Raw genomic sequence first — 26,100 nt, forward strand, 5'->3', positions numbered from 1 at the left:
CATTTTGCCTCCCCAGAGTCACCTAAATACTAAGAGGCTAGACGTAATGCCTCATGCAAACAAAGAATGTCTTTTTCAAGGAAGCAGACATCCTTTTTTAGCTGGATTAAATTTAGAGGTTTTGGGAGTCAATGGGAAGCAGTTTGATACTAACTTTTTGACATACCTTTAAGAAATGCAGTTTATAGTATACACTTATGCTTGAGACACTGTACGGGTGTAACCCCTGAGTATACTGAGAAAGAAGAGAGATCCTGTACCTTTTCTGCAGCTGTATTGGTTTTAATATACCTGTGAAGTATTCAAAATCCCCTCCTGAAACTGGAAACATTTAATAAAAATTGACATTGAGGTCATGTCTCACATGCCAAAATTCTTCAGAACAGGAAGTAACATTAAATTAGAGTTTTACAACAATCTCTGATTCAGACTCTCAACACAAGTGCAATGTAGGTAAGAAAGGATAATTGCTTTCTGTTGCTGCAGAATTTAATTCTATATTCTACCTTAAAAACAAATACAAGCATGAATATACCCTAAAAAAATCTTCTAACAAGCATATCTCCTTAACTACAAAGTTCTTCCAGATAGCTTTTCTTTCCTTGCTGATTTTTGATTATAGCACTTCTTTGACTGCAACCTTAGCCTTTTTCAACACAGGGGGTTAGGTGTTTTTTTGTTTGTTTGTTTGTTTTTGTGGGTGTGTTTTTTGTTTGTTTTTGTTTTGTTTTTAATATTTTCTATTACAGAATAATGGTAGGGGAAAAATAAAAATAAAAAATAATAATAATAAAAAAACACCTCTTGACATTTAGACCTATTTCCTCTGTGTCCCAGATTGCATAGATGCATTTGAAAACAATATTCTGACAGTGGTAGTTTTTTTCTGCTAGCATCTTGGACACATGTATATCTTAACATTCTGTGTGTGATGTCTTTCAAGACATAGTTTAGTTATGTTTGGTTGGTTGGTTGGTCGGTTTGGTTTTGGACTCAGACTGCTCCAGCTGAAAAGACTAAATCAATTAGGCTTGTCAGTGTTCATGCTGAACCTAAAACAAAGAGGTTGAGAGATCAAGAGAAAACTTTACAGGTTTTTACAGAGATCTTCCATAGAAGTTGGACAACCTATACTCTTACCATCACTACAATTGTTTGTAATCTTTTTATTGAAAAATCTTTTAAACAGATCTCAAAATATATTTGCATCATTCCATTTTACAAATATCTAACCCCAGCTGCAAAGGCAAAACAAACATCCAGAGTCAAAGCAGGCCAGAAATTCTAACCAGCCCCCTTAGCCAATGGCTGTGAACCTGCAGTGCATGTATCCTTGAGGATTTAGGAATTTCTTCTAAAAGTCTAGTGAGAAGTAATTTAAAATAAAACAACTCCACATTTTTAACTCAGCAACATACAAGTGTTTCCATTTTCAGGAGCTTACTAGCAAGTCTGTTATTGTCTGGAAATTGTTCAAATATTATGGAGAACAGTAGCAACATGAAACCATGGGGAAATTTAGGAGAGCTAAAATACTGAGCAGCAAATAGAATTATAAATCCCATAATTACAAAAGGAGATGGTTCTTTGAGAAAATACCTTACCCGCAGGTATACTTGATAAATATTTTAGGAGTAATTTGACAAGTCTGTGCTTGTCATCAGCTGTTAGAAATGTCTTTCATAAACTGTTTCTAAAGTAATCCACAATCCAGAAGACAATCCAGCACCACATATGGCTGCTGTTTGGACCAAAAACCTAGCTGGAAATTATTACATATACAGTCTCCATGAATAATGAAAAATAAATATAGTCTTTGGATTCCTCAGCTGCATAGGAACAACAGTATAGCTGTACAAATATTTACTGCTGTCTTGATATGTGTTAAGGACATAAAATCTGCACTGCCACCACAGCATGGAAAACATCTGCTATTATTTTAATTCAAATAATAAATGACAATATTCTTTATAGTTAAATCTATACAAAATTTGCATCTTCAATTGATAAATGCAAAATTACAGAAAAACATTTTAGAAAGGAATGCAAATGTTAGATGTTGCAGTAAAGTATTATGATCCATGTCCTGGGCATCTTACATCTTCATGCCTCAGACCTTGCTCATGCCACAGAAGTATATATGATTCTCACCTCACCAAGCATTACACAGCAGCTGAGGAGCTGTCTCCCTTACCTACCCTAGGAGTGATATATGGTGGAGTTCTCTCTTAACTGTTTATGACAACAATGAGGCAGGAGAAACACTGGCCTCTCAGGTGGCTAGTCTGATGTTAAATGCAGATGTCTCCAAAGTTTTCAAACATTCAAGCTGCCTTTCACTCCGTGTTCAATGATACCTCCATGTAATCATAGAATCATAAAATCATAGAGTAGCTCAGGCTGAAAGGGACCTTAAAGATGATCTAGTTCCAACACCCCTTCCAACCCACCATATCAGGTTGCGCAGGGCCTCATCCAGCCTGGGGCCTTGTCTAACCTGGTCCTCCCACTTAACTGAAGTTTCTAGAAGAGAAAGTCCTGCACCCCACACACTGATGCGTTGCATCAGTGAAGTCTGTGAGTTTAGGGACAGCAAAAAAGCTAGGGCTTGCTTGTTCCTAACCTCTTTGCTTTCCGTCAGTGGAAGTCACTTTGTTCAATTTCACTACCATGCACACAGTCTATTGAGGAGCTGGGACAATGTTATATGCCTCCACACATTTTGTCATGCATATAGAGCAGAAGAATATACTCTAGAAGTAGATTCTGAGGAAGCCGAAGTACATAAATGGTCCCCAAGATTTAGCCTCTTTTATTTACTGAAATCAGGCTCTGCCTAACCCCGTGAACTATGTAGAATAAAGTCTGAGGATTATTGTGATTTATATTCTACTTGACATTTAACCACAACTGTGTGTGCATAACAGTGTCCAATGGAAGTCAACATTCAAGCAAAGTCTACCAGGTGAGTTATGTAATTAGATTTGAGCAGAAATTAAGATAAGTAAGGCAGACTGTTACTGTTAATACCATATTGCCTCAATATTTAACCAATCCCAAATATATTATATATATATATAATAAAAAAAAAAAAATAAGCTTTTTATTTTGCAGTAAAACACTCTTGAAAATAAACTCATAGGAAATACCATCCTCTACTGCACAAACGAGCATAATATTTTCTGGCTTATCTTTGATGTAGACTTAATTTTCTGCACACAGGTGTTTTACGTTTTTAACTATATCTCCCACTGGTAGAATATCACATCGTCCTGTGAGGAGATGTTTTTCAATAGGAGATATCATCTTCATATTTTAGAGTCTTTACAGTCACTGTACAGTGTCCTCAGTCCCGTGTAGCTAGGACCAAGCAGACTCTATTTTTGGTTGCTACCACTCTTAAGACAGCAGGCATCTTGATATCCTTTACAACTGGCACCGTCTATGTCATCAGATACCCTATGCTTGGTGTGGTATTTGGTTACATGTCTTGAGTGGGCTAGGTGTACAGGTCTATTGTATAACAACCAGACAGTATACTACGGTAATGAGATGCAGGGTCAGTTCAGCCTCACTCCAGCTTCATGGATCATTACATTACCCTGTTCATTTTGGCTTCTCTCCCTGTCCTCAGAAAATTGCATGGTTTTGTACATATGAGAAAAGGAGAGAATGTACAGAAAACCTTGACGAATTTCCCTGCTATTTCTGGAATGCAGCACAGTGAAACTGTGATCTTTCCCACGCAGACACAGGGCCTTCTTTGCTACTGACAGAATGAACATGTTTCAGCTGAAACCCTGTGAAGAACAGTTGTTAAGAAGAGGCACTAAATAATACGTATCTTGTCTTTTATTGTTATATTTATCAAAGATGTAACAAAAATTTATTTCAAAACATAAAATGTAATGAGATGGCTTGTACAATATCAGCATGCAGGGGCCAGGCTCCCTGTCAAAGCCTTATTCAGATGTTAGACTGTCTTGACTAATCCTTCTTAATCTTATCATCAGCTGCCATCATGTCAAGATATGTCAGCCTTAGAAATGAAGAAATATCTTAAGGAAATAATGCCTTGCTAGCAATAATGCTGAATTTGGATTTAGTAGGAAGATAATAACCTATCTTTTGTTGAAGAGCCATCTTACACAACTTGTACTAGTTCCCAAATGCGTTCTTTTTTTTCTAAGAGCTGCTCAGGAACAAAAATAAAAATTGAAATTTAAAAAGTGTTTTACCTAAGGTGTTTCACCAAAATTATGCTTTAAGGGAAAAATAAACAACAAAAAAATCCTGCAGTGGAGATCCAGCTAAGGTAATTGGATTGCAGCTCAATGTCCTGATGTCCAGGAGCTGATTGTAAATGAAACATGAGCTTGCATTTGAATGTGTACACTTTTGGACTTATATTTCATCAGACAAACTGTAGCTAAACTTGATCTATGACTGACTTACAGTACAAGGATTGGTATACTGGAGTGATTGTTTATTAGCAGTGCTGACTGTCATGGTAATCACACTGTTTTCACTATAGTGGTTCTGAAAATAGGGACAATTTCAAATAATGGTTGTGTGCTTATAGCCATATCTAAAAACAGTGCTTCTAGAGAACTAAGAGAAAATTGTTTTCATTCATCTTTGAAGAGCTATTGTTGAACAATTACTCATTAGAAAGTAAAGAAAAATAAACATTGTAACAGAATACATGGGTAAAGGCATGGAACCAAACTCAACAACCTCAGCAGGCCCTGAATCACAACCACACAAAAGAAGGACCTTGCTTTTCTGTAAATGGAGGGGTTTTGTTTGTTTGTTTGTTTTCTCCAGGAATATAAAGAACTTAAATACTGATGTTCATTTTGCTTTAGGATCTCTGATGTGTAGATGTTCAGAACTACCAAGTGCCCATGTCAACCATAATTCCACTCTCACATTACCATAGAAAACTGTAACAATCTGCTTTGAAGACAGGAGACAATTTATGACCATAAAATCCCATAATCATTTATCTGCTTATTTAGTGAAACTTTCCATTCTTACAATCCTTTATGCTGTGTTTATCAAAAGAGAAAAACGGCACATGATATTGCCTGTACGAAATTCCTTTTGTCTCCATTACGTGTCTTATCCATTAAGTGGACTAAGGGTAAGCTTTGCCCAAGTAACCCTCTAAGTAACTTTTGCTCATGTCTATGCAAAAAGAAGCAGATAGTTATATTCTAGCTTCAAGACTGTGACTGGTGCATCACTTTCAACTTTGGAGTTGTTTAGGCACATTAGTATGTGATTGTCCATGTTGCTAAGTCTCGTCTATCATTTTAATCATATTGGTCTTATTGGCAAATTATCCAAATTACATGACTCCGCCAAAGAAATCTCAGAAAAATATAGTCTCTCATCAGATGCTTCTTTATTCACATGGTCATGTATGAATTTGGAAGGAAATACAGGAAATATTAGCCAGTTTTCTCTTTGGACTTCTTGTTGTTTTCCTATTTGAAATAACAAATAGCAAATAATAATAATGATAGTAATAATACAGAAGTGAAAAAAAAAATAAACAGAACATATCTCCAGCTTTCAGTTTCAATCCATTGCTTAATTTCAGAAAGAAACTTGGGCCCAGTCCTAGTTTTCTCTGAACTAATTCACACCAAGGAACTGAGTACACAGGAGAATTTCATTAGGTAGGTATAGAAGAATTTTCATCAAGAAAGCAGATGATAATATCAAGAACAGATCACAGAGAGTCAGAAAACATCAGAGTGGCAATTTAGAAATACTCATATTGCGAAGGGCAATCAAGGGAGAGGAAAAGGTTTGTACCATACATGTATGAAACAAAGCAAACACTTTCACCCCTCTAAAACTGGGCCATAATTACCTAAATTTCTTTAATGAAGCTTTCCTGTCTGATTAAAAAATGTTCATTGATTTGAATGTTTTACTTGACTGTTTGATAAAATTCACAACTTTAACAAGGAAAACTTAGTTATATTGCCTATAATATGCCTTCCTATATTCTCTAAGCTGCTGTATGTCTGACAATTAATCACCAGCTGTAATTGTTATCAAGTGCAGTGCACACTACAGGTAGTCTTCAACACACAAGATTGATGGGAGCCATGGTAGGAAATTCAATTAGATATCAGATAATTTGTTCTGAGATAATTTGCTTACTGTAACTTGCTTGGACTCCTGGGGTATTTTGCTAAAGATCTTAAATGTTACAGACTTTTCCTGCACACATCACAAATCTGATTATCTGTTTATTTGCCCTTTGTACCGACAGAGTCTCTCTTGCCAGTCCCAGGCATATGAAAATCATGAGTCAGCCCTAAGTCATCAAATTATGAGTTTAGATGCAGAAAAGAAATCACAGTCTTTAAAAAGAATAAGCGTAGAAGTTCTTATCTTGTTTCTGATAGTACCTGTTTTACAATGTTAGGATAAAAACTAGGTTAAAATGTTTCCTTTACTGTTCAGTGTCAGAGTTCTTTGGATAAAGAATAAATGAACAGGTTATATAATGCAGTCAAAGCAGCTAAGAAGCAAGGATTCCAAAACACACAGGGGCCATATGCTCTCACCAAATGCTGTCAGATGGGGGAAGGACAGAATGAAAGATTTCTGTTGTAGGCCTGTTGTCATCCTGTTCAGCCTAAATGTTACCAAAAGGAACCTCCCCATTTACCCTGAAATGGGTTGGAGTGCAGCTAAACAGAGACAGGAATAAATAATACAGCAACAACAAAACTAAACAGATTGTAAAGAGATGTAATTAAATTCACAAATCTGAACCTCTTAGAACATTAGCACAAGGGCTAATGCTGCTTGACCTAGGATGGTTGTTGATGCTACACCCACTGCAAGACTCCCACCAGAAAACAGCAAGGGAAAATAAAGAAATAAATGAGTGATGCTCCCAGGAGCACTTTAGGAACAACCCTTTCTGTCTGCCATAGTTATCATTCAGCCTGCAGCATCACAGCGCTAGCTGGTTAGAGACAGCAATCTAATCATCGCACTGCAGTAAGATGGGAAAACACCATCCCGGCTGCTGAAATAGAGGAAATGCTTCACAGGCAGTGGGCAGCTGATAATTGCTGATGTCAGACAAGCTTACTGTAGGGAAGGATTTCATCCCCTCCACCCCACCTCCCAGCAGTGGCACCCTGTACAGCAACGTGACAGTAGTCCCCAGCAGTGATCTGAGACTCTGCAGCTTACAATACCATTACAAGCCTGAAGCTTGATCCTGCAAAGCACCAGAGACACTCTCACCCTCACCAGCCTCAGCGTTACTATCCAACATTCTACTCCCTGGGAGAGACCACTTGCAGTAATAAAGCTTGCATTGGGAAAGATTGGCATTGTACAAACCCTTGCTTTGCAGAGCATTTTCTACACAATCACATCCTGCTCTGTTTGCCTTTATTTTGGTCTTGCCTGCATTATATTTATAGGATATAATACACCACATTGCTGCTAGATATACCTCCAAGGCATAATCTTTCTGAAACAGTTATACTGCTCTTTAGCAGCAGCTACCTGATACAAAATAGCACATTATGTGGTCTCAAAAAATAACAAAAACAACAATAATAATAATAATAGCATTCTGAAGGTTTTATTAATATATAATTATATAGCTCTGTAGTTTGACAGTGTAAGGTCTCCTTGTGGTTTGCCAATCACATATGAATTTGGGTGATTATTCACTTGCCACTGAAACATCTCTGTGAAATTACAGGGGGGGGTAAAAAGTAGTCCAGCTCTCAATGTTGTTCTTGGCTTTCAACATGATTCTTCATGAAATGGATCAAGATTCAAGTAACAAAAAGGGGTACAAAGGTGTTTGTTTATAATAATGGTATTTTTTAAAAGAGGAGGCAGAAAATACCAAAACCATTCATCATCATCTCAACCCTTACATACCTGTAGCTGGCCCCATATTCAGACTCAAAACTTTCCCCAAGTTCCATATTTAGTCTACATTGAACAATTGTGCAGGTTTTATATTAATTACTGAATCAGTTGATATTGCACAAGACAATCTAATTCATCGGTGTCGGCTTTTAGAAAGCTTTTAGGCAATATTTTCCCTTAACACTCGGCCACAGTTTCTGACTTTGATTGTGTCTGTCTTAAGCTCACAGACATCGTAGACAGCTCTTGGCCCTATAGCCAAATAAAAGGTATCTTCAGAGGCTTCTCCACAGATCTAACTCCAATGAAAGTGCTGCCAGCAGTTCTCTACAATAAATTTACTAGAATTAAGCTGTGCCTTACAGAAGTAATATGCCAGTATGCCAAAAATGCTGTCATGATGAACTTTATTGTGGATACCACTGGAGCTTGTTTTGACACATGGGAAGAAGACTCACAAGGGGGGAAGTCTCCATGGAAATATTTTAGCCTACAAATAATTTAGAAAGGAGAGGATGCTGTACACTGAAAGTTGTTTTTTTTTTTTTTGCTTTTATAAGTGAACTCTCAAATGGTCTGGATTTAGAAATGCTAAGCAATACTAAGAGTTTTGTCCAATAATTGAAAGCAGATGGTGCATAGCTAGTTTTACACTATGGAATATTTCTGTATATACATAAAAATTTGGTTAACTTATTTTTCTAAATGACCTTTTTGAATTTCACAGATTAGGCTTTGCTTTTTAACTCTTGGTCTACAGCAAGTATGGCTGTATTTCATCATCATCCTTACTCCATCCCCAAACTTTCTTTCTTTGGTATATGAAAAGGCAAAGAAAACAAGAGACCTTTGTGTTTTCATTCACAGAACACACTGTGAGTTCTCTATGTTAAGGAGATACTCAGAGCAAACATTTCCCAAAAAAGGAAGGGACTCCTAGTATCATAGTTTCCTACTAAAATCTCTGCCTAACAGGATTTGAAACCCTCTCTATGCTTGTACAGGCCCAACTCCTCTGAGTACTCCTAGGTTCAGCAATGCAGCATCAACCCCCAAAAAAACAGATTGTAACTAAATATCATAACCTTGCATGTGTTCTTTCTAGTGTTCACTAATCAGTTGAAGCTATCAGTCCTGTGTGTTAGGTACGAGGCTCATTCAGCAACGTCAATTTCAGCAATATGTCAGATGCAAAATGAGTATGCAAAGAACGTCCAAGTTAGCTAGAACTTTGAGGTGGATCCACATAGACAATTTCCATAAAGTGAGCCCCCCAAAGAGATTCAAGGACTTTTCTGTGAGCAAACAAGCATGCAAGTAAGCAAAAGAAAGAAAGAATTAAAGGACGAAATAGGGAGTGAACAATATCTACAAGAAAAAGTACAACCCAAAGGTGATTTTGTTAGAGTACAAGTAAGAGTTAACGTTTTGAAAAATAAATAAATAATTAAATAAAATCTCAAAGCCACTAGCTCAGAGTGCAAACAAGAGTTGATAATCCAGTCTCTGCCTGTTCATGGTATTGCTGTTTCTAGAACAAGTTTCAGGAAATACAGTGACTCTCTGAGCTGTTCCAAGCACTGCACAGCCCTTTGGCCCCCAAAAAGTTTCCTTTATGATACTCCTGAGGGCCGTCTGCTCTCCACTGAAGTTGTCCCCCTGCAGGAGACCAGCCATGGACTCTGATCTTCATGCCTGCCCTCTCTCTCCCTGACCAAGCTCTCTAGTCTGGAGTCCCTCTCCCCACATTTCAGGAGGTTCAGTGACTGGTTGTTTAACCAGTCACCTTACTTAGTCATACTTCACCTTAAAAAGTATAAAGAAAAAGAAAAAAAAAATAAAAAATAAAAACACATCTCCATTGGAAAACAACTAGGAGTAGTAGAAAGAGAAAACTACTTTCCAAAGATTGCTAATGAACATTGACAAGAACTTGCTTCATGGTTTTTTGTGTAATCTTTCATACTAGTATGATTTATAAACTGACTTCTGTTCTATAAGCATCATTCAGCTTCATGTCTTTATCTTTGCACTCTTATCAGTCAGAAAAAAATAAATTCCTGTATTAACAGAGCCACTTGGGCTTGGTATAACTTACAGTAAGTAATAGAAATTAATTAAACATTACCACCAAAAAGCTCCATCTTACTGAAGAAACCTTTTATTAAACATTCAGCAACTGCAGTTGTTCAGGAGGGATGAACAAACTCATCCTTTTTTTTTTTTTCTTTTTTTTTTTTTTCCTTTTTTTTCACAGTACCTTCAGACTCATTTAAACCACCAGGCAAATTATGAATGTTATTTAGAACCTTTAAAAACTTATACTGAGCTATTCATCACAGAAAAATGGAATGTTTGAATTTATTTGCCTGGCATTTATATGTACCATGCATCCTTTGGAAACCACAAAGCTGTCAATCCATTATATATGGAAACAAGACCAGAAATAGGTGCACAGTGTTTCAGACAAAACTTTCAGACTGTCTTGTGCAATCACTTCTTCCCCAAGTCTGCTTAAAACCTCTCAGTTCTTGCAAAATTGATGCTTATTGCATTAAACACTAATAACATTAGTCAAAATTATAACATTTCAAAGATTTGGAAATTAACACTTTGTCTCTGATTGCTAATGTTGGTTTTAAACCACTATATTTCATGCAAAGCAGCAGTATTTCTTCTCAGAGATATTTGCCTTTCTAAGAAGTTCATGTTTAACTGATATCATGACAGTTACTGTATTATCTTTTCAATTAACCTCTTTTATATATTTCATTTTACAAACTAGAAAATGCAGAGGGTTTCTCAGTTTACCTGGCTCTCAGAAGAGAAGAGTGAATAGTTTATAACAATCAACTCTTCAATGCATTCCCACTTTTTCTTTTCTTGCAGATAAACCACCTTTAGTTAAAGCATGTAGTTTCTTCCTGAATGCATTTCTCAGTGGTATCTGACCCTTAACAGAACCAGGGCCATGAAGGGGAACACTCTGTGCAGAATACAGCCTTATATACAAGATATATAAGAATAAGATACACAAGAACATAAGAGCATCTTTCAGGTTCTTGTCCCTTGCAGACACAGTTAAAACAACCTAGATGAGGAAACTACCAACTGCCTGAAATTTTTTCTGGGCACCCTATTTGTGTATGCCAGAATAAGTCTTGTAGCAGTCTTTTGAAGATGGGAAAAGTCTGGCTTGCCTCCTTGGCAGCAGGGAAGCTAAGCCTAACAGAGACTAATTGATACACGTCATATGAACATAAGCTAGCCAAACTGGACCCATCTACCCTGTTCCTTATAACACCCTGTGGAAAATGCTTAAGCAAGTATAATAATAGGCAGAGTGACTTTGTCCACATCCTGCTCCCAGTTGAGGGTGAAGCTGTTCGGCAGAAAAGCCAATAGAAACTAGAACACCTGTAGTCCTGCCCTCCACCCAGTCCTGCCTATCCCTTTGTCCAGGCATTGACGCAAATGAGCCTCTGTGATGAACCACTTCAGCACACAGAAGTGACAGGAAAGTACCCCTACAACTAAGAGATTAATTGTCCTTTATTCTACAGCTCATCACAACAACAGATGTATACCAATGACAGCATAAGAGGCATCCTGGAGGACACCTGGCTTCAGACAGGGCAAGACCTTAGCAGTGTTGGTCCAGGGATTTATACTGCTGTGTGTCTGTTTGAGCTTTCCCCAGGCAGAGTGAGTAGCCACAGCTTCTGACTGATATACCTCCATATCCCTGTTTTGCCATTGCTATTTCAACACCTCTAGATTTTTAGCATCCACAAATATCAGTGAGTTCCAAGACTAACTCTGCACTGAATGAAAAAGTGCATGCCTAAAACTTGATACCTGACTGCATCTCTGTTCTCTCAACCCTCTCTCTTCCTACCTGAAGCACACCAGTATATTTAATCTGTCTTGTATAGGAGCTACTCTATACCCCAGCAATCCTTACCACCTTCTATATGCATAACATATATCTATCTATAGAGAGAGAGAGGGAGAGATAATGCTTTTGAACTTACATTAAACCTTCTTGAAAATGGAAGTTGTGATTCTTAGATCTCCACAAATGTATTCAGGAAGAAGATAAACTATGATTATTCACAGTGACATAAAAGGCAAAACAGTAAACACCATTTTTTTTTTTTTTTTTTTCCCTAATAGTTCCTAATGTTCTGCCTGCTTTTTCAAATAGTACTGAGCACTCAGCCAATATGTTTACAGAACAAACTCCAGTGACTCCAGGCTGTCTTACATGGCAACATAATGCTGATTTAGATTCTTTCACTGTAGGTCTACAGCAAGGACAGTTAGTTCTGCAACCTTTACTTTGTATTTCTAGACACCAAATACAAATTTCCTTTCATGTTGCCAGCTGTATATTGAAATATAGGTATTGGTATATTTATATGTGTATTATACACGCGTGCACACACACACTTTAATTATGCAATGTATAATTAGCATTAGTATATTTAATAGCACAGGCCTCAGCACAGATGCCTAAGGACTTCCATTCTTCTCCCTTGTGTAATCTGACCATTTACTGCTGCTCTTCATTTCCTACCTTTCAAACAGTTATTAATATGCAGAAGACCTTCTCCCCTGTCCTACCACAACTTAATTTCTCTAAAAGCCTTTTGCAGAGGACCTTGTCAAAAACCTTTTTGGCAGTGTATCAACTGGATCACTTTTCTACATATTCAACAATGATCAAACAACTTTAATAGATTTTAAAGTACTAATTCCCTTTCAAAAGCTGTGTTCAGTTTTCCTCGTTATATTATACTTACCTTTGTATTTATTAGTCCTTGGGTGGCTTCTAATATATCACACACCAGCAAATTTTAACAGACTCAAGTTTTCTGAATTCCACATCCCCATTAAATCATTTTTACAACTCAAATTTGTATTTGCTATTTTACTCTAATCTAAGACGGTAATTGATTTAATCAATAGGCTTCATAGCTGAAAGGTTCCAATTTCATTTTTATGTTCTCTTAGGGCTTCCAGGTAAACAGCACCCAGTTTTGTAATTTTTCTGCTTTCACTCAGTCTGTTTCTTCTAAATCTTATTCTTCTGACACCTTTGTTTGAGGCAGTTCTGTTTTAAACTCTGATCCATGTAACACAAAGCCCTCTGGTTTCAGTGTCTTCTTGGTAGTGAAGCTCACTGAAAATAATTGGTTTAATATTTCTGTATTTTTGTCCTGTGAGAACTCCTATTAAGCCATAATCATTCATTGGTGCCCAAGTCTTTTCTGGCAGGCTTCCTAGTATATTTGACAAATAAGTGTATTTTTAATTTTTATGTCTTTAGAAAATTGTTCCCCAAAGTCTTTTTTTCTTTCTTTCCTGCTTTATTAATTTTACATTTAACTTGCTCATGTTTTCTGGTTTTGTTTTTGTTTTCCATTTGAATGTGATGTTCATTTTTCTGTCTTAACTCTTAGTAATCCCCTTACTCTGGTGTTTAGAGACTTCTTTGGGATTCTTTTCAAAGTTTTCTTTTTCACAAAATCACAGAATGGTTGAGGTTGGAAAGGAGCTCTGGAGGTCATCTGGTTCAGCCCCCCTGCTCAAACAGGGACAGGTGGATCACCTTGCACAGGACCATATCTAGGCGGCTTTTGAAGATCTACAAGGATATGTGAAATACATTTTATAGAATCATTAAGGTTGGAAAAGACCTTCAAGATCATCTGGTCCAACCATTTATTCTGAGGTTCCAGCACAGTATATTTAAGCAATATCCATGTGACCCCATAAATATATTTTTTTTTTCTCTTGGCTCTTTCTTTTCATCCCTGGGAAGTAGTTTCTTGATTTATAAGTAGTTCTACATTACTATGGAAAAAGAGCTAAATCTGAATGTATTGTAATAATTATTGTATAGTGGCTGTTTAGTAGTAATTTCTAACCTTGGTCTTGGACCCGGGTAATTCAAGACTTGTTTCTCCAGATGTGGTTCCAATGACTTAATGACTGCTTTAAGAAGCAGTCATTTCTAGGGTCTAAAAACCTCTGCATCACATCCCATCTTGACCATAATTCACCCTTCCTTCTTGGGAGTATACATGATGTTAGCCTTTTCTGTCAATATGACCTCTACAATCTCCATGAAAATATCATTACCATGGTCACTAAACTGGGCAAAATTCAGAGTATTTAAATCAATAGAGACTTTGTGTTAAGTCAGTGTAGAGCCGGGACTAAAGCTCATATCTTCTAATTCCAAGCTTTTTCTTTAGTCAGCATGTTTCTGTTTACACTCATTTCTGTCCCTAACAATCTGACTTTCAACAGCAGCACGTAGATGAATAATCAGCAGCACTAATTTCACATTCAGTTGAAGAAGTCCATTGCCAGGAAGCGGGATTCCAGAGGAAGCACAGAGCTTTACCAGTCTTGGGGCTACATCCCTAGAAATGGGCATGATGCTCTACAAACTGAATCCCTGTAAAACAAGCATGCAAGTCTTTCATAGTGTGAACTTCACTGATCATTTCAGTGCCAATTTGGGGTCCTAGTCCTCCAGACTGAAGTACTATGGGGATCTAACATCTCGGATGATGCTTTATGGTGTAAAGCTTAGCCTTTTCTTTTGACCACAACATAGGAAGGAAGCATACAACCTTATTCAGTGCTGCATTCATGCCTCAGCCTGTTCAAGGCAGCCCCTCTGTATTGGCCAGTTGGTTCCTCCAAATACAGAGACCACGGTCCAGACTCCTCCTCCAGCCTCACAAAGAAAGAAGGGAGGAAACTTTCTTTCTCTTTCAGACATAAGAGGAAGTGCAAAGCTTGTCTCCACTGCAAGAATGAGCCTGTCTTTTTTTTTGCACTGTGAGATGTCATTCAGCTGAGACAAAAACAGGCCCTACCACTGGTTACATCTCACACTAAGACTTGTAAAGAGGTGAACTCAAAACTTTATTTACTGCAATAAGCTAAGCCACAACTTTTTGTTGTATGGAGAAAGGGAGAATTACAGAAAAATAATATTACTTGCAGCACCAACATAAATACAGCCCACATCCACACTGTGGGATGACTGTTTAAGGATCTAATAACCTGTAGTAACTTGAGGCAAGATCAGCTTGCATGGCCAGGTTAACTGTTCATTGTAGAAATACTAACACACATTAAAGTCAAGGCATTTTCCTTGTGGATGGGATATGAGTTATAAATGGAGGAACATCACAGAGAAAATAAGCCTAGGGCCATTTTCCTGTGAAACTATGAAAAATGTGAAAAAAAAAAAAAAAAAAAAAAAAAAAAAACTTCAAATAATGGTCATTTTACTCTAGCACCTGCATACTTATGCCATGCACTAAATGATGCTGATTAATTAATGAAGTCCATCTGACGATGTCTCCCTTTGAAGGACGTACAATCCATATTTCAAATTACTTTTGAAAATTTAATCATCGGAAAGTAGAATTTGCTCATTAGTTAGTAATAATATATGAAGTTCCTCTGTTCCCAAATAGGATGGATAAAGACAAATTAATTAAAGACATGCCACAGAATATGTGCAGTCCCACTGGTGGTATAAAACGTAGCAATGGAAGTTATAAATCCTGGAAATGTTAAATGTGCAGCAATGTGTTAACAATGAATAGCCCATCACTGACACAGATACTTTAAATAAAATAATAAGAAATTTCTTCAAAACATACAGTCAAAACACAGGTGTTCCTCATCCTAGTTCCAACATGAAATTTCCTTGTGATATATATTTTTTTCTAGAATAATACAGCAGTAGAACCTTTAAAACCTTTGAAAGAGATATTTCTGTTCTCACCCTGAGATCAGTCAAGGCAATTTTTACTGGTAATAGAAAAATCTCATGAAAAGTACAACATATTTTGGATTGCTCACAAACATCTGTGGAAATATCCTAACTAGAATCATCACTCTAGCTGTAGCAGTCACCATCTGCCTGGCAAACGTGCAGAGTGCTTTCTCAGGAATAGACTGTGATATTTATCCAGAAAATGCAATAAGCATGGTAGTCACAGTGTCCTACCGGAGGGAGCAGAAACAGTCTTATGTCTCAACTGACTTCCCAGTTGTCCTGGAGTTGATGTCTATGTCCTTGACTCTTAAAGGAGGAGGAAATCAAGCCTGCTCTATACAAATGGACAGCTTGTTGAAAACAGGGTGCTGCCATCTCAGTGACTTGCTCCTAGGAAGGTGCATAGCTCTTGCAACCCTGGACATAAGGACTGACATTTAGAGCCCTATGTCCCATCATAGAATACAGGAGTCCCTGCTTCACTCAGCAGAAGGATAAAGGCCAACCATGATCCTTATTAACCTTAATTAACCTATACTGAACACAGATGCTTTGCGTAATTGATGTGTCAATAACAAAAGACACATATATTTGCTTAATGTTTCACAACATAAATCTAGCTAGTAACACAGAAACAATACGATTTCCTACATTTCTATTTCTTTAGATACTTGAAGGCAACCAAATTTAATTTGATTTTAAGCAATTTACATTCAACAATTTTACAGGGCAACATTATAAATTCAGATCACCATAGGAAATCTAAATTCTAATAAGAACCAGTAGCATTTGTGTAAATTGTAACAGTACATAGACCAGAAAATTAAAAGGCAATTTTCTTCCAATGTGACTTATTTGTCACTTGAAGACTGCATATCTATAGAATGTAATGAGGAAACACAGTCAGTATTAAGTTTATTTTATTCACAGACAATTCACAATATCATGTTAGTCCAAAGAGAACAATTCTTACATTCTCTCCTTTATTTTCATATCATGCCTCATTTCTCTTGAAAAACATGGTGTAAACATTTCTTCTTCACTTGGGCTCTTTACACATGTTCTGTCAGACATACTTGTCTTAAAATGCAGAATAATTTTCCCCTCAGTAGCATGGGATTTTTAATCATCTCTGATTCTCATTGTCATTCTTCCCTCCTGAACCTAAAAGTGTGTGCCTTAATTTGCATATTCAAATCAGCATCACAGTCAATAAACTCCAAATAGTTTACATGGATATTTTTCTGTTTCCTGTCTGATATGTAGCCTAAATGATCTTACAAACATCCCATTTGCTCCACGTAGACTATCCTATTCCTGAAAAGCAATTACACTGCATTTTAAGGAAGCAGGCCCCCAGAAAGATTGATTTCCTAATGAAGAGAGAATGTGCATCTAAAACACACCTACGGGAGTAGGCGGATGTCAGTCAACTCATGATATAGTTCTCCCCAACTCCTACACAGTCCTGTGTCTTTGCATTTCAAGGTCAAAAACAGCTGCATGCTGACTAATCTTCTCCCAGAGTTCAGTAATGAGTAGTCATTTCTGTTTCTCCATAATCATTTTTAACAAACTTGTTTTCCCTCACCCCTTTGGCTGTTAAATGCCAAAATAAATTTACTGAACATAGCAAGAATACAGTCAAGTCCAGAAGCAGCTTTAAACTCATAGCTTTCACAATCATGCTTACTTCACTATTGTGTTGCTTCATTAAAACTCCTCCTTCTGCAAATGCACTGAGATTTTGAAGCACTTCTTTGAGTGAGTTTTGTTACCATCATTTTTTCTACCTTTATGTGAAAAATCATGTGCTTTTTGTTTGTTTGTTTTTCCATCAGCAAATATTTGGCAGTGTTCTTTTTATTTGTGTGTTGCATACTAGTATCAAAATACTTCAAAAAGCTTTCTAAAACTTTTTAGAGTAAAGATGCAAATACCCCAAATGATGAGAGAGACATCAATTTTGACTTCTTGCACTGATTAGCCTTATGTAGTATCAGGTAAGGAGCATACAGATTCTATCTCAATCTCAATTATCTACATAACAAATATTTACAAAAACCACACACACATTGATTTTAAGGATAGTATAGAATGATGTCTGCAGGTAATAATTAGCTGACAATGTCTGATTCATCTCTTTGGAACTGCTGCCTAAGGTTCCTATATTTTCCAATGGTCTACCAGTTACTAACCAGAAGCCCACTTTTCATTCTGTTACTCAGTGTCCCAGAAAATTACTTCTCAATTTTGTGATTTAGCTGCTTAATCTCAAATGAATACTTTTTTTTTTTTTTCACTTTCTAGTTGATTAGTAGAGATAGTCCAAAGTAATGCTACACACACTGTTAAGTATCTTGCTGCCATTTCTTTTGCTGATTCTTTGAGTTGGAAAATCTGATATTTTAAGCTGCCTTTATAACAAGACTGATGCACACACCTCTCCTGACTCCTTTCTAAACTCATCAGCGTACTGTAAGAGAGTCAAATATAGATGCCTTAAACTTACCCTTAGAAACATGCATGCAATACTCCAAAAGCTAATATTTTTCACCCACAAAACTGGGTTGTGTGAGAACAGTTTACACGTGCCAAGATGAGTTCTACAGCTGGGCATTATCCCTGTGTAAATACAGCATCTAGCTAACTAGCTTTCCTCCACTCATTTCAACTGCAGCGTTGTCTACTCCCACTCTCTTGCCTGCCCATTACAGAATGGTAAAGGATAATTACTTTTTTATTATTATTATTATTAAAAAGAAGGAACATGTCATATAACAGAAAATTAATTATAAGATCCATTTCTTTTAATAAAATTACTTTCAAAAGCACTTACCACACTCACCCCATCTTATCTACATGGCCTATTGTCAGTATTCATGTTGTTATTGGTCTAATTTAAATAGTAAATTTTGTAGAGCAGAAATTTTTCTTCTTATGTATCTGTGAATAAGTATCACATACTTCTGCTACGCTGTGGGCTAGCTTGTGCTTGGCTCCCACAAGCAGCTGAAGAGAGAGGGATAAAAGGCCAGTCTGCTATCATGCATCTCACAGACTCCTGTGTGAAATGCTTTGCATTTGGGTTTTTCTGACATAATTCAAGATCCTAAATGAAAGGAGAGACCTGGAAAATTACCATTCAGCTGAAGGGAAAACTCTATGCCATTTAATGAGATATCTTAATTTTTAATATTTCCTTGTGTAATCAGGTGATTTTGTGAGACATGATTCCAAGCGATGTTTACACAAGAGCTGACAGAGTATATGACCCTTCAGTCCCACCAAAACTAAATTATTTTTCAACATTTTCCAGATATCAGTGATCACAGAGCTATTATATTTACATGTTTTTATTAAAAATAAAAATAAATAAGATATAGCCATGATTTAAATTTAAAAAATGAAATATCAGAGAAACTGTTTCATCTTGTATGCAGCATCAACCATATGCTTATCAGCTCTGGTTTCCTTATTGCATTCACAGTAACTGTGTTGACTGTTGTGCTCATATAAGGGTTTTATCATACATTTACAGAGTCTTGCTTGACTGCACAGAGGACACAGAATCAAAAGATTCCACAAGGTACTTAAATCTCAGTTTCCCAAAAATAACTTGAAGAATTTCCTTGAATATCTCAGAAGTCATAGTCGCATCCTCAAGTGGCAGGTTGTAGAGCCTGGCTGACCAAGCAAGCATGACACCATTCCTCCCGGCCTCGACATTTTGATGGGTACCTGGATCTCCAAGTCCCTGGAAGGCAGAATATAAAGGAAAACAACTTCCTACAACTTCTCTTTCAGTTCTTCATATGTGGAGATTTCTAGAATTTGCCTTGCAATGAAAAATGTCAGTCTTGACATATCATGAAGGAGTGGTGTGGGGGTTCGTTTTTTTACCTTCCTGATGGTAAAAAAAACATCCTTCCAAGGTAAACAGTCAATCAATAATTCCCTTGGAAATGAAAATCCATTTTTCAGCCAATTCTATCTCTAAATTCTTATATGACTTTCAAAAAAGGGGTTTATCTTACTAACACAGCAATTTTCTTTTGAAAACTAACTGAAATCAACAGAACCCATCCAGTAATCCACCTCTCTGATACCAACAAATTAACATAACAGAGCATCTGAAAGAAGAAAACATGGTAGAGGATTATTTTTCCCTCCCATTTTTGTGCTTGCTAAAGCATTTGAGGTAAAATATCTATTAATCTTTAAAAACATTGAATTCAATTACCCTGACTAACATTAGCTTGTACCAAATGTTACAGATATGTTTTCCTTCATACAGTACAGAATGTTCTTCTAACTTTAAGCTTGTGTAACTAAACTTCAGTCCTTTGAGAATTTCCTAGCTAAATTCTACTGTCAATTGGCATGAAAGCAGCTTCTCTGCAGTTAGCCTGTCACCTCATTCACTTTTCTTCACCCAAATAAGTTTTATGAAATGCAGTAGTTTGATGTTTCTTTTTTAAAGTCCAACACCAGCCCAGAGTAATTTGTACCAGCGTCCATGAGAACATTACAGATTTTACTGAAAATTTCACAAAATGTGCTCTTCCTGACTAACAGTTCTGAATCTGACCTGCCTTACATTTGCAGGTAATCTTGGTTGGCTGTGGAAGTGCTGTAGAATGCAATACTTATGTTGTGATAATATTTGTGGGGTTAAGCCATAGGCGACTTGAGATATCACCTAGGGTAACAGGTTGAAGAAGGTGAAAAATATTCATAATCAGTGCTACTTTGCTTCCAATAGGGCTTCAGAAATCCAGACTGGATGCAGCTTCTGTTACCAAGGGATGACCCTTGGTAGCTGACCCCTGGGTGGTAAGTAGTCCCGAAGAGGTGTTTGGTGACAAGGACATCAGAAACAGCAGTCTCCATCCTGACCTTCCTATTCCTCTGTCAACAGTGGCAAAATGAGCCTCATTTCCCAGGGCCCTCCTGGCTCATTCCCATTCCTTCAAGTCCCCAGTGTAAATCAGGCTGGGCTGCAAAGCAAAAATGACAGCTGTTTCCTGACAGAAAAAAGTAGAACAAAATGTTTTCTACTGTTTAAGGTCTCAATCAAAAAGAATATATATATATACATACACACTTATCTATAACACTTTAAAATTATTATTGCAAGGGTGTAAGAGAAAGAAAAGTCAAAGCACATTTGAACCCAGCAGTTTCAGACTATAGGAAAAAGAATAAATCAGTTTGCACAGCTAAACACAAAGCTGCGAATCATTAAACATTGTTGAAGCAGAAGCACAGGCACCATGGAATGGATAATGACTGTTGTTGCTCTGTATAATCTTGCTGCTATGGTATGAAGTCCAAGTGGAATTCTGAGGCTGTCCTATGGAGTATCGACATATTTTCTTCCTAAAGAACATGAAAGTCCTTTTATTCCAGTAGCAAGATGTGGAATACAAAATGTTAATGAAGTCCCTGGTTCATTAAACTTATCTTTGATCCAGTCTGGATTATGATTATTGTGTAACAACCATTGCAGTCCACAAAACAGAAACAAAGTCAAATATTGTTGCTGGATCCTTCTCCACACTGAAAAGTGATCACTGACAGTCTTTACAAATATAACCCACCTTACCAAAAAGTCTAAAATGCTTTATTCCTTATTTTCTGGGCACTTGTCTATTTCCTAATGTACATCCATTAGCTTTTTCTTAGCCATAAACTTCCTTGCCCACTCAGTGAAGCAATGCATTTTTACAGTGTTTCTATCTTCCATTTTATATTTGTTTCTTTTTAATGGACTCAATGGACCATCTCTTAATTGCAGCTCAGATCTGTTGATTATGGCTCATACACACTCTGAAAATAATACTAAACTCTGTCTCAGCATTGGTGGATTCAGGCACACAAACAGCTTGAAAAAGACAGTAAAGGGAGAAGATTTCCTTTCTCAAAAATGCCATGGTAATCTGCCAAGAACTATTATAGGTACAAATAAACCCGACAGAAAAATAAATACGGCTATAAATGGTAGAAAAGACTAAGATTCAAACTTATTCAAGCAAAATGCATGACAGCCAAAAAGAAGAGGAAAAAGCACTCTCTGCATTAGAATGAAATCAGTTCATGTATGAATCAGAAATCTTTGTTCAAGCAACAAGCACTTACCACAACAACATGCTGTCTCCAGGAAGATACAGTAGAACCAAATACAGAGAAGGATTCAGAGAAAAGAAACACCACTTAAAGCAGAAAGAGCATCTGTGCAAGAAAATAATAAATAAACCAGAAGTGTGCAGCCTGGAAGGACAAAACTGAAGGAGGGTGTGATAGAGGTCTATAAAATGACAATTTAAAAAGTAGAGGCATCAAATGAAATGTCCAGAGGACAGGTTCAAGGTTAAGTATGTAGTTTTTCATATGATATGTAGTCCAATTTCAGAACTCATTGTTCCTGGATATTATGTACAGGAAAGTGTAATGATTTCAAGAAAATGTTAGACACATTTTTGGAAGGAAAAAATAAGTCCACAGAGGGTTACTAGGCATGAAAAGACTTTCTGGCTCTGGAAGTCACTATGTCATGGCTGTCTGGAAGCTCAGCAGGCATACCCAGGAGTATATGGTTGTCTTTTGCCCTTTCTCTGTTTTCCACTGGTCACCATTACAGACAGAATATTGGGCTAGTCGAGCCTCTGCTCTGAATCTGTAAGGCCATTCTTGCACTGTAATGACTTCATGCACTAAACATTAAACTGAACTAAATGTTCATCTTCTTGTCTATCATTTAGATCTGAATTAGCTCTTATTTTCCACAGGTTTTATCATTGCGCACCTATCATAATATTGCTTTAACAGTATTTCCACATTATATTGATAACAAATAAATATTCAGTATTGTGCTTTGGGAAGAGAAAGACCTAGCTGCAAAATTAAATATAGACATAATCTAGCATTTAAAGATTTAAATCCATTAGTGAAACAAATAAGATCCTGTGATTTCTAAAAATACACTTAGCTTTTTTGGTGTATTAGCAACTGGAGGATTTTCACATGTTGAGGAGACAGATTTCAGAGATGAATTAATTGGCATGTAGGAAAAAGAGAAGATGACAAGCACCAGCCATAGCTAGGATAAAGGACACAGGCAAGTGTCAGAAATGTTGTAGCATTACCACAGCCATATCAAGGATTCTGGAAGTCATAAGCACAGTTCCACAAATGGGCAGCTCCCAACTATACACGAATCTGCCTCCAAAAGAGACTTCACATCACTTTCTCAGTGAGCAAGACCAGCAAAACACTGCACAACAGCAGATCAGCTGCATAGGCATGATACCTTCAGATGCATATTCACTATTTTTCCAAAATTCAGGCAACTTGAGCAGCTCAGCATCCAAGCAGTAGATGAGTGAAGATGGTCTTGGGATAAAAAATAAATAAAGTGATGAAAGGGATGTTCCATATGCTTATCACACAGAACACATACAATACCATACAGCATAAGATATTAGGCAATGCTTTCAGTGGCTTATTGATACAGGGAGTTCTTTCAGGCTGGGAAACTGAGGCCCCTGCCTTAAGTACAAATAAGTATATAAGCCTTATGATATACACACATCCATACACAGAAGTACACTGTACTATCAGTACAATGTCTCTGACTGTTCAGCATAATGTCAAGTAACTGACAAAGTCTGACTGCAGCTTGCACAAATAAACAAGGAAGAAAATAATGAAGAAAAACAAAACAAAACAAAAGAACAACTTCCCACTCTGCAGAGAGGTCTGTTAGTTTATGAAAGTACAGTTATTTCCTAAAAGTATTAGAGGGGGAGGAACACAAAAAAATGGAAAAAAAAATTAAAATAACATGGAGAATCTGAAATAATGGTGCAGAATTAGAGAAAATCTGAAATCTAGCATTTATGAAAGTTAGAAGAACGAAGAATAAGTAATAACAACAGAAATATGGAAAAATAACATTAAAATGATCAGCAGTGGGTGTTAAAAATATGCAACAGAAAAGAAAGAACATCCGTCATTCTCTCCTCACCCAAAAGACAGTAAAATCATTATTTTACCAAACATCTTGAAATATTTAGCTCCTCACTGCTGCATCTTTGTTGTTTTTTTTTCCCATTTACATAAAAATATAAATGAATTTCAACATAAAGTCGTGGTTTAAATGACCACAGTAACTTGATCACCATTAACATTTTCTGCTGTTGATACCATTCAGTTACAGGTGGCCTACTGCTAATTTCTTAGATGAAATGCAACTTCTCTGAGTTGCCAGGCACAGGCTGCACAGCAGCATAGTACTTCTTTAGGCTTTAAAATGTACATTAGAAAGGCCCAGCACAATTTTCAGAAGAAACTATCAGTCTCTAATGCATGAAAGGACAGTTAGCAGAGCTACATTCTGATGTGTTTTCTACCGCTCCAGGAAATTCACTATTATTTTGAAAATTTTGCCAAGATCCTTTCATAAACTGCCAAAACCTCACTGAGATTTCACTTCCTGTGACCTGCCACAAGCTAGTCAAACTCTTTTCTTCCCTCTAATTAAAATAAAATTGGAGTAGGCCACATCCCCACTTTTAGGGCAAGTTCCTGATGGAAGCAAATATGCCACAAAGTGTCATTGGGTTTCCCTTCATGACTTTGTCCCATACCTCAGGCATTTCTCAGCTGCCTGCACACTGTGGAACCAGGGTCCCCAGCAGCCTCAAAGCCCAGTGTGAGCTTTGCTGAGACCTCACATTCTCCTGTCAGATTCTCCTGCTTCAGTGCTTAGGGATCTGTATGCTAAATGCAACAGCCACACACATCTCCTCAACACAGCGTCAGTTATAAGAGCCCACAGTCACACACATGCAGTTTGCAATAAATGTGTGGACAGCACGCAGAGTGGCCTTTTCAAATAAAGGCATAAACCGACTGGTAACTGGTTTATTCAATGTTTAAATTAACTAAATAAAAACAAGCCCTACACTCTGACAAAGGCAATCCCAGAGGCAGTGAGCTAAAGATCACTAATGGCAGATTGTTGTTAACCAACCTACCTGACCCTTCTCACAATTGCTGTAAAATTTTCCTCTGTCCTGTTTATGCATCATCCTATGGGCATCATCACCACAATGTGTTTCTTATTTTTCAAACAAAATATTGGAGGCTTCAAAAGAAAGCCAAGAAAGCTTTTAAAAAAAAATCTCAGCAGTGTTCAGCAGTGCTGTCTTTATTCCTAATGGCCTTCAGTGCCTACAATGAACAACAATAATGTGCTTTAAATTATCACATGAATGAAAGAAGTGCCTCCACTTACCAAAATAAATAGTTATTTCAACATTATGGGCTTTTAAAATGGGGGAAATCAAGTGCTGTTTTTTTTTTTGTTTTTTTTTTTGGTTTCTAAAGAAACCAACCCTTCCCTTCATTGCTGGGATCAATCATTCAAAATTACACGCTTATCATAGGGCCCACTTACAATGGGATCTCAGGCCTGATTTGTTAACCCAGTGTGTCCAGCTGTTGAGGTGGGGTACACTTTGTCCCATGCAGACCTTTCCAGTAGTCAGGTACAAACAGAGGGTGGTCATGGTACAACCAGGAACCTTTTCTCATATGAATGTCCTGTGACACATAAGCTGGCCACAGGGACAAGTAAAATGGTCTGATTAGTTTTGTCACTAAGAGTCTTTGGAAAGGGAATAACTGGTGGCTTGTTGTGAACAACAGGCAGGTGATTTGCATCATCAGGTTGAGAGAATATTAAGGAAAACCAGTTGCCAAAGGCTAATGGTGTTTTAAACTTCAGCTGAATGTCAATTTGCTCTGTCTCTGCCCTATCCAGGTGTAAATTTACTGAAGAGACTGAAGAGGCTGTAGCCCTCTCCTTGTGAGCACAGTTTAGAGAACATGGTACAAAAGCTGTCATTGCCCACAGCTGCTGCCCTTCACCCAGACAGCAGCTGGCCACATCCACCCTTGTCCCATCACCCAGCTGCTGTCATTAATACAATTTCAGTTGCTGCTACCCATTGCTATTTAAGCCTAAGGTCTAAGGGTGACATTTAATGCAGGCAAGAATTAATTCTCTCACAACCTACCACAAGCAAATAATGAGTCCCTGTGTTAATTTTTCTACTTTGTGGAATAGCAGGGAGTTTGGGGGAGGGTCAACTGTTTAACATACCAAAGGATCTATGTTCCCATTTCTTCTGTAGGAAAGAATTTGACTAGCATGCAATGGAACAGACAGGGAACTTGAGGTATGTCATGCAAATTTATGCAGAGACAACTTAAAAGAATAGAAACAGAATTTCTATATATATATGTATGCCAATTACACCGTATGATTCCATTTTTATTTCATATTCTGT

Source organism: Oxyura jamaicensis, chromosome 1 (assembly GCF_011077185.1).
Source record: "Oxyura jamaicensis isolate SHBP4307 breed ruddy duck chromosome 1, BPBGC_Ojam_1.0, whole genome shotgun sequence".
Taxonomy (NCBI): Eukaryota; Metazoa; Chordata; class Aves; order Anseriformes; family Anatidae; genus Oxyura; species Oxyura jamaicensis.